This window comes from Rutidosis leptorrhynchoides, chromosome 3, assembly GCF_046630445.1.
Source record: "Rutidosis leptorrhynchoides isolate AG116_Rl617_1_P2 chromosome 3, CSIRO_AGI_Rlap_v1, whole genome shotgun sequence".
NCBI lineage: Eukaryota > Viridiplantae > Streptophyta > Magnoliopsida > Asterales > Asteraceae > Rutidosis > Rutidosis leptorrhynchoides.
The window spans coordinates 457867539-457878146 of NC_092335.1; positions in this window are offsets into that span (position 1 = coordinate 457867539).

Consider the following 10608-nt stretch of genomic DNA (forward strand, 5'->3'; position numbering starts at 1 on the left):
TTAAATCATGTAAATATTATAATCAAGTAGTCGAAAAAATCCGGGTCATCACAGTACATACCCGTTAAAGAAATTTCGTCCCGAAATTTGAAGTAGTACCTATTCAATGGGCGGTGTTTGTAAACAGATGTGGATACTTCTGTTTCATCTGGTCCTCTCTTTCCCAAGTGAATTCGGGACCTCTTCGAGCATTCCAATGAACCTTAACTATAGGTATGTTGCTTTGCTTGAGCTTTTTGACTTCACGGTCCATAATTTTGACAGGTTCTTCTATAAAATGCAGTTTCTCGTCGATATAGATTTCTTTAAGAGGAACAGTGAGGTCTTATTTTGCAAGGCATTTCCTTAGGTTCGAGACGTGAAAGGTATTGTGTACTCCGGCAAGTTGTTGTGGTAGCTTAAGTCTATAAGCCACTGGTCCAATACGTTCGATGATCTTGAATGGTCCTACGTATCTTGTGTTCAGTTTACCCCTCTTACCAAAGCGTATCACACCTTTCCAAGGTGACACCTTTAACATAACCATGTCGTCAACCTGAAATTCCAATGGCTTCCTTCGAACATCGGCATAGCTCGTTTGACGACTTTGGGCGGTCTTTAATCTCTCCTTGATTTGCACAATCTTTTCTGTACTCTCCTGTATGATCTCGGGACCAGTTAGTTTTCGGTCTCCTACTTCATTCTAATAGATCGGGGATCTACATTTTCTTCCATAAAGTGCTTCAAATGGTGCAGCTTTAATACTTGTATGGTAATTGTTGTTATACGATAATTCTGCTAATGGTAGATATTTATCCCATCCGCTTCTGAAATTGACCACACATGCTCTAAGCATGTCTTCAAGAGTCTGTATGGTCCTTTAACTTTGTCCATCGGTTTGCGGATGATATGCGGTGCTTATATCTAAACGAGTTCCTAGGGCCTCCTGTAGTGATTTCCAGAACCTTGACGTAAACCTACTGTCATGATCGGATATAATGGAGATAGGTACTCCATGTCTAGAGACAACTTCTTTCAAGTATAGTCGTGCCAATTTCTCCATCCCATCCTTCTCCTTCATAGGTAGGAAATGTGCGGACTTGGTGAGATGATCGACAATTACCCAAATGGTGTCGTAACCCCATGTAGTCTTTGGTAGCTTCGTGATGAAATCCATTGTAATACATTCCCACTTCCATTCTGGGATTTATGGCTGTTTCAGCAGACCTGACAGCTTCTGATATTCCTCCTTGACTTTGAGCAAGTAAAAAATTCTCTGATGTACGTTGCAATATCAGCTTTCAAATTTGGCCACCAAAAGTGTGCCTTAAGATCTTGATACATCTTTCCTGCTCCGGGATGTATCGAGTATCTTGTTTTGTGTTCTTCGTCTACTACCGATTTCCTTAACCCTTTAAACTTCGGTACCCAAATGCGTCCAACAAAGTATCGAGTTCCGTCGTCCCGTGTAACAAGCTGCTTATCTAACCCTTTAAGTATCTCATTTCCAAAGTTTTCTTTAGAAAGAGCTCCTTGTTGAGCCTCCTTAATTTGGGTGGTAAGGTTCGTACGAATCTTCATATTCATTGCTCGTACTCGAATCGGATCTCTTTCCTTCCTACTTAAAGCATCTGCTACAACATTCGCTTTCCCGGGATGATAGCGAATTTCATAATCATAGTCGTTTATCAGCTCGAACCACCTACGTTGCCTCATGTTCAGTTGTTTTTGGTTAAAGATATGTTGAAGGCTTTTATGATCGATATACACAGTTCATTTAACCCCGTACAAGTAGTGTCTCCAAATCTTTAATGCAAACACCACTGCTCCCAATTCTAGATCATGAGTCGTACAATTTTGTTCATGAATCTTTAGTTGTCGGGATGCATATGCAATAACCTTCTTTCGTTGCATGAGGACATAACCAAAACCTTGTCGCGAAGCGTCACAATAAATTATAAAATCATCGTTTCCTTCAGGTAACGATAGAATATGAGATGTAGTCAACTTCTTCTTCAATAATTGAAATGCGGCTTCCTGCTCAGAAGTTCATTCGTACTTCTTCCCTTTGTGTGTTAATTCTGTCAATGGTTTGGCTATCCGAGAAAAATCTTGAATAAACCTTCTGTAATAGCCAGCAAGACCCAAAACTTGGCGTATTTGTGTTGGAGTCTTTGGGGTCTCCCAGTTTTCAATGGCTTCAATCTTGGCTGGATCAACCTGAATTCCTTCACTGCTGACAATGTGACCAAGGAACTGTACTTCCTTCAACCAAAAGGCATACTTGGAAAACTTTGCGTATAACTGTTATTTCTTTAACAGTTCCAGCACCAACCTTAAATGTTTTTCATGTTCTGTTTCATTCTTAGAATAAATAAGAATGTCATCAATAAAGACGATAACAAACTTATCTAAGTACGGACTGCATACCCTATTCATGAGGTCCATGAATACAGCTGGTGCGTTGGTCAACCCGAACGGCATGACCAAAAATTCATAATGATCGTAGCGTGTCCGAAATGCGGTTTTTGGAATATCTTCGTCTTTAACTCGCAACTGATGATAACCCGATCTTAGATCGATCTTGGAGTAAACACGTGATCCTTGCAGCTGATCAAACAAGTCGTCAATTCTCGGTAATGGGTACCGATTCTTGATAGTTAACTTGTTTAGTTCACGGTAATCTATACACATGCGGAAGGATCCATCTTTCTTTTTAACGAGTAAAATCGGAGCACTCCATGGTGAAGTGCTCGGTCGAATGAATCCACGGTCCAATAGTTCTTTTAACTGGCTTTGTAACTCTTTCATCTCAGACGGTGCAAGTCTGTATGGAGCACGAGCCACTGGTGCAGCTCCTGGTACTAGATCTATTTGAAATTCTACAGATCTAAATGGAGGTAATCCTGATACCTCTTCCGGAAAGACTTCAGGAAAATCTCTTGCCACGGGCACATCGTTGATGCTCTTCTCTTTCTCCTTCATTTCAACTTTATTAACATGTGCTAAGATAGCATAGCACCCTTTCTTCAAGCACTTTTGGGCTTTCAAATAGCTAATGAGTTTTAGTTTTGAGTTACCCTTCTCTACATAAATCATTACTGGCATTTTATTCTTACGAGGAATGCGAATTTCCTTCTTGGCACAAACAACTTCAGCTCCTATTTTGGACATCCAGTCCATGCCGACTATTACGTCAAAACTTCCTAATTCTACGGGTATCAAATCAATTTTAAACGTTTCTCCGGCTATTTTTATTTTACAATCACGGCAAATTTTATCGGCTTTAATTAGTTTACCATTAGCTAACTCAATCATGTACTTAGCATCTAGAGGTAATGATGAACAATTCAATTTAGCGTAAAATTCTCTACACATGTAACTTCTATCTGCACCAGTATCAAATATTATAGATGCTGATAAGTTATTAATGGTAAACGTACCCGTAACAAGTAATAGTAGCCAAGGAAGTTCTATTTGCATTGGTTGCAGGAGTCTTGGTGCCATTTGTATTTGTAACGGGAACCCTACAATCTTCAGTAAGATGACCCCTTCGATCACAATTGTTGCACACCACATTACAAAAACCAGAGTGATGTTTGTAGCATCTGCTACATAAGGGATTTCGTCCTTTGTAACCCGAGCTTGAACCACTACCCGCACCTTGCGTAGTTTCCTGTTTCTTGAGAGATTGTTGTTGGTTACCTCGATCATGGTTTCCATCCCACTTTCTTTTGTTATCCGATACCATGGCATCGGTATTTGATGCGTTCTTATCCAGAATGATCTGATCCATTAGCTCGTTTGCCATGGTGATAGCTTCATGAATTGTCTTAGGTTTGGATGTTGTAACATTGGCCTTGATGTTTTTTGGCAGGCCATCCTTATACAATTCAATCTTTCGCTCTTCAGTTGGTACCAATTCAGGACATAACAAGGCTAATTCCATGAATCGCCTGTTATAGTTGGTAAGTTCTGTGCCGACAACTTTCAGATTACGTAACTCGGCTTCCATCTTCTTAACCTCGTTCCTTGGGCAGTATTCACTGATTAGCATATTTTTCAACTCCTCCCAAGGAGTATCATATGCTGCATCGCCCCCTACAGCTTTTACATAGTTTTTCCACCATGTAAGTGCACCATCTTGTAATGTGCATGAAGCATACTTTGTCCTATCCCCTTCCGCACAACCACTAATTTTAAATACAGACTCCAGCTTTTCGAACCATCGGGTTAAACCGACTGGTCCTTCTGTTTCGTTGAATGATGAAGGTTTGCAACCTTGAAACTCTTTATATGTGCATCCAACATGAGGGTTTGTGTTGTTTGCTGCTGCTCTTGCCGCTTCGACCCAAAGCACTCGGTTGTTTACGCGTTGGTTGATAAGCTCTTCAATTTCTTGTTCCGTCATTCGATTCAATCGAGCCATGTTTCTTCAATAAACATATAAGATAATTAATCACATAGAATATTATAGATGTAGCGAGTAATTAATGGTACATCGTGGCATATTAATAATATGAATTCATTATTATAAAAGCCTTTTCTTCTTATTAGCATTTTATAATTATTTCTAGGGTATTACCTACCCGTTAAAGTTCATACTTAATAGCTTAGTACCACAATTAACTACTACCATCCAAATAATATTCTATCATGAAAAACTAATGCATTATTGTACAACGATACAATACCACTTATTCACATAAGTTTATTTTACATAAAACATATGTAGGATAAAGTAAAGCACACTAAATAATATTATACAATGCGTGAAGTGATGTCGTAGCAGAAATAGTTTTAAAAACGGCGGGGCCTCTTGTTATCAGGTACTGGTATAACGCTTATTCGAGTGGTACGTTTATATCTTGGTCGGGGTTCTGAGGTACTTGATACCTCAATAGAGTTGGTAAGACAAAGATGATTAGGGGTAGAAATGTCAGGAGCACTTTGTACAACAAATGCTTTATTAATTTTCGGATTTGGAAATTTTGGTTTGGTGACTACAGGTTCCTTTCCCTTTTTAAATTCTTTCTCACTAATCTCTTTTACTTCCTCCTCCTCCTCAGGATCGTTTTCAGGTTCTTTCACTTACGGTTCTTCCAGAAATTGTGAATCTTCCCAGAATGTGTCCTCTTTTGGGTCTTCATCATCATCATACAAATTGATGATCGATACTTTTGCTGAAGATTTGGACTCGATTTAGGAGTCGCTGAAAGTGAATACTAATTCGAAGCTAGATGCAGACATCTATCACATAATCACTAGTGCGTTAGTAATATACCACATAATATTTACATGTTAAAATATTCAATTTTCGACCAAAAATGATAAGCAATGGTTTTCAAAACAGACGCGGTCAAAGTCCAGACTCACTAATGCATCCTAACAAACACCGGTTAGACACACTAATGCAATTCCTGGTTCGCTAATACCTCTGCTCTGATACCAACTGAAACGACCCGTCCATATTACTATAAACGCAGTACGTTATTCATTGGTCCCATAGCAAGGTATTTGACCTCTATATGATACGTTTTTAGAAAATATTGCATTCGTTTCATAAAAAAAACACACCATTATTATACATAATGCATGTTTTAAACAAGTGGGCAATTATTTAAGGAATAATCCCCATATTACATAGGTTTACAAATACTACACACGTGCATAACAGTCGAATATATTACATGACAAAGGTTTTATTGAATACAACACTTCATTTAAACAAAAGCATGAGACTCCATGCACAGCTTGCTCAGATAATGCAACAGCGGAAGACTTTCTTAAGGACCTGAGAATAAACATGCTTAAACAGTCAACATAAAGGTTGGTGAGATATATAGGTTTAAAGCTAGCATCGATATAAATATAGACCACAAGATTTCATAGTTATAAACATTTCAATAAAGATATTCTATAAGTTGTTGAGCGCTTCGGTAACCATACTTAACCAATAATGTGGCATATTCCATTTATTATGAAATCTCCCTACACAGTACCAAGTGTAGTAAAAACGAAGTACTATGCAACCGTTTAGGATACTAGAGCGACTAGCACGGTTGGGGTTGTCGAACCCGATAGATCTATCAATAGGATTCGCGCTTACATGTTCTTACAACATGTAAATATTTGTTACCAAGCTATTAGGGAAGATATGGAAGGTGGTACAACTCAATGTAGAATATATTTTAAGTATTTGTGTCCATAGCGTAAAACATAAAATGCATGTATTCTCATCTCAAAATATTTTTAGAGTTTAAAAATGAGACTATATACTCACGGTAGTAAAAGTATATTAATAATAAGTTTTCAACTTATTAAAAATATGGCCGTCGTCCTTGGATTCACGAACCTATAACAATAATATTGATTCAGATAATAATACGACATATGAATAAAATAAAGCAAGTTCATAGAATACTTATATATTAATTTTTAACAATTTCATGTTAGTAGTCCTTTGTTAGTAGTCCTTTGTTAGTAGTCCAAATATAGTCCAATAGTCCAATAGTCTAATAGTCCAATAGTCCAACAGTCCAATAATCGGTATGTATATATAATCTTAGAATTACCCCACGGCGTATTGTATACATATTGTTATAGACTCAATCATGACCCATGGTATGCGTATTGTCTTAGAATTAACCCAGAAGTATTGTGTACATGGTGTCTTTCGATTTATCCGAACGTATTGTTTACGTATTGTCATGGAACATACCAAGATTATTATATATATACAATCTCGGAATTAACCAAGATTACAATATTTTGTTACACTAATGATAACATGTCCAAACATATATAGGATATAGGAAAAGTTAGCAAGGATATGGTTAATATAGTTTTTATAAGATAAATTTCGTCCATATAAAGTTAATTTTAGCAGATTTTGTTTTGCTTGCCAAATATTCATTACAACTCCGTTTAAAGTGAATCAAATTGCTATGGATTCCTTAAGAAGTTAATTTTTCAAAACCAATTCTAAAAGTTCAACCCAAGTAGTAATTTTTGGAGTTTTACCCTCTTTTTATGCCGGTGGTCAGATTTGGAAGAATCCCGACATCCACCCGATATATGATTTTAGATAAAATACTTCCACTTTGTCTAAAATCATGAAAAAATTACTGGAAGTCTTAATTACCTATATTAAAATATTTCCAAAGTCTTAGCCTCGAACTCAAAGTCTAAGATAGGTTTTTAATTCCCAACCCAAAACAGCCCGCTTTTTACCGAATAGAGATTAAACGATATATGTTAAGTTTCAAGGTGTTCTTCATATGTACAAGTTATAAGTTCTTATATTAACTTAATATAACATCATAATACATGTAAATAAGTGTTATTAGAGTTAAGTTAGAAAGATTAGATTAGTTTTTCAAACAAGTTTAGAATCAACTAAACTATGTTCTAGTTTATAAACTCTTATATAGATAGCTATAAACATATGTATTGAACAAGAGTTGAAGTAGAGTTTTTACCTCAAGTTTAGAATGTAAAGTTGTTAGAAAGAAGTAGTAGAACAAAACTTAAGAGAGTTCTTACAAGTGTGTGTGAAAATTGGAAGTAAAATTTGGAAAATGAATGTGTAAAAATGAGTTAGAAATGGTGCTTATTTATAGGCTCATAAATTTGGTTGTTAGTAAAAAATATCTAAGATAAGTTAAAAACCATTAGGTCATGCATGACATAATACATCAATAATTGTAGATTACTATTCGTGTATACCAATAGTAAATACTTCTAGAAGCTGCGTATAATACGCGTATAAATACCGTATAAATACGTAATTGTAGATTTCTATTAGTATATACCAATAGTAAATACTTCTAGAAGCTGCGTATAATACGCGTATAAATACTGTATAAATACCGTATAAATATCGTATAAATACGAGTAGACTTCTTGAGAAAAATTAACGAAAATACGAATATAGCTATCCCTTATCTGTATTTGTATATTATTAAGTGTATTCAATACTTTTAAGGATGTATTTATACTCATAATACATTGTATATAAATACATTTTAACATAAGTTAATTATGTCATTTAAAAAGTAACATATATATTGTCCGAAACTCTTTAAATTAATAGTATGAAAATGTATATATAATACCTTGTTAATATACTTAATGAGATATTTAATTATCATATTATCAAGTTAAATATATATATATATAATTAATACAAGTTATGACGTTCGTGAATCGTAGGAATAAAAGGGTAGTCAAATGCTTATATAAAACTCTTTCCGGAGGTTCAAGACTTATTAAAATTCATTGTTTATCATGTCAGAATTATTAAATCATGTAAATAGTATAATAAAATAGTCGGAAAAATCCGGGTCATCACATTTTATGTCACGTGTGTAGTATTTATGTAATATGGGGATTATTCCTTAAATAATCACCCACTTGTTTAAAACATGCATTATGTATAATAATGGTGTGCTTTTTATGAAAAGAATGCAATATTTTCTAAAAACGTATCATATAGAGGTCAAATACCTCGCTATGGGACCAATGAATAATGAACTACGTTTATAGTAACATGGACGGGTCGTTTCAGTTGGTACCAGAGCGTTGGTATTAGCAAACCAGGTCTTGCATTAGTGTGTCTAACTGATAGTTGTTAAGATGCATTAATGAGTCTGGACTTTGACCGTGTATGCATGTCAAAAGTTTTGCTTATCATTTTTTGTCGGAAATTACCTGCTTATCATTCTTTAGTCTAGACACGTCTTAGTGCAATTATTGCATAGATAGGGTATAGAAAAACTCATATCTTAGCGTATCTATTACTATAAACTTAGCCTGACAGCTTCCGAAAGTTCCTCTGTAATCTACGGGATCTTCTGTACTACATATAGGTATTCTATGTAATTAGAATATCATCCGATATCCGATAATCATTTCATATCGAAAATCCTTTATCTAGCCGTGTAAGATGAATTCCGCTACTAGTTCGAGTTCCTCGGATTCTGACAGCTATTCCGATATGGATTTCTACCTGAGCTCCGAAAGCAGTGTAACCGGAATGGATCAACCAATTAGCCATCATCAATTCTAGATGAATTGGGGATGGATTCGTAGCCGACTCAATCAATGGAGACAAGAAGAAAGCGATCCTTTCCATCAACCAAATTGCCCTCTTGGCGAAGAACCTGGAGCACTTACCGGCGAACCTGTTCGAAACACCATTTTCACCCTCATTGCCAGAATAGCTCGCAACGATTACGTAATATCTACTATTCTAAACCTTATACATTCACTCATTCCAACTGCCAATCATCCCGGAGTAATAGAAGAAGTCAACGAGCTTCGCGCTCGAGTAGTGACTTTGGAGAGTATGATGCACAACTTGCAGGCATCACAGGCATCACTAGCATCAGTACCAACAGCACCTGTACCACCAACAACAACATCCGCATCACCCGCCTCAACATCACAATCTGTACCTCGAGCATAATCTTCGTCCAAACCTCTCTCATTTTTGTTCTATATATCGTTCTACATCAACATCATATGCCTCGTAGATACCAAGGAAAACCAACAGCGATAAACAATGAAGTATTGATTCATATCTTCATTGGAGAAATGTTCTGTAACGATTATGTAATCTCTAAAGTCTCGGAGATTATTTATTCTAGTTCTAGCCGTATATCAGTTAAATGGATGGATAATAATGATAGAGGGTGGAGTAGAAACCCTAACAAAGAATGATGCGTGTCTTACAAGCTAGACTTGTTATACAAGCACCACTAGATGAACCGTCAACATCACCAGCAGTATCACCAACACCAGCAACACCTGCAGCACCACAATATCCGCAAGCTCCATAACCACCGATAATATCAACACCTCAATCACCAATATGTATATTTTATTATTGAGTTATGAAATATTAACTCATTCTTTTCAAGGAATTTATATGTATATTTTATATATATCAATTTTGAAACCATAATTTATCTTTTCGTACTAAGCTATTACGTATGAATTTTTAAAGGGTAGATACTACTCGGTTAATTCATATTGCTAATATGCTACGATGTACATCCTTCGTTAACAACTTAACAATCGTTAACTATAATCTCTGCATCAACTCAATGAATTCTATCCCCTAATAAACCAAGTGTAATATTCAAATATAGGTTTGATTTTACACTTTCATTTCCGATGTACCTGAAACCTTCTTGAAAATATCATTCGTGTATTGCGAAGTTCACAAAAATTCCACGAGCACCAACATCTTTCACTGAGGAATGTCAATAAGATTAAATAACAAAGTATTGATTACTTTAGAAAAATACTCTACGAAGAATATCTAAACTTTTAGAGATTATTCATTTTTAGTTCCAGCCAATAATCAAATGAGTTTAATATGAACTCATTAAATCTGTATTACATCTGAAGAAAATATACATACATATATTTTCATAAAGACTGTAACAAAAATTCTCTTGTACAAAATATTATTTGTGAAATTTTTTTTAACGGGTAGGTAATACCCGAGAAATATTTAAGTTCACAATTAATATGTTACACTGTATACTCTTCAATTATTTGATAATCATTATCTATACTCACTACTTCCACAATGATATATATTCTTCCATAGAAATCAGA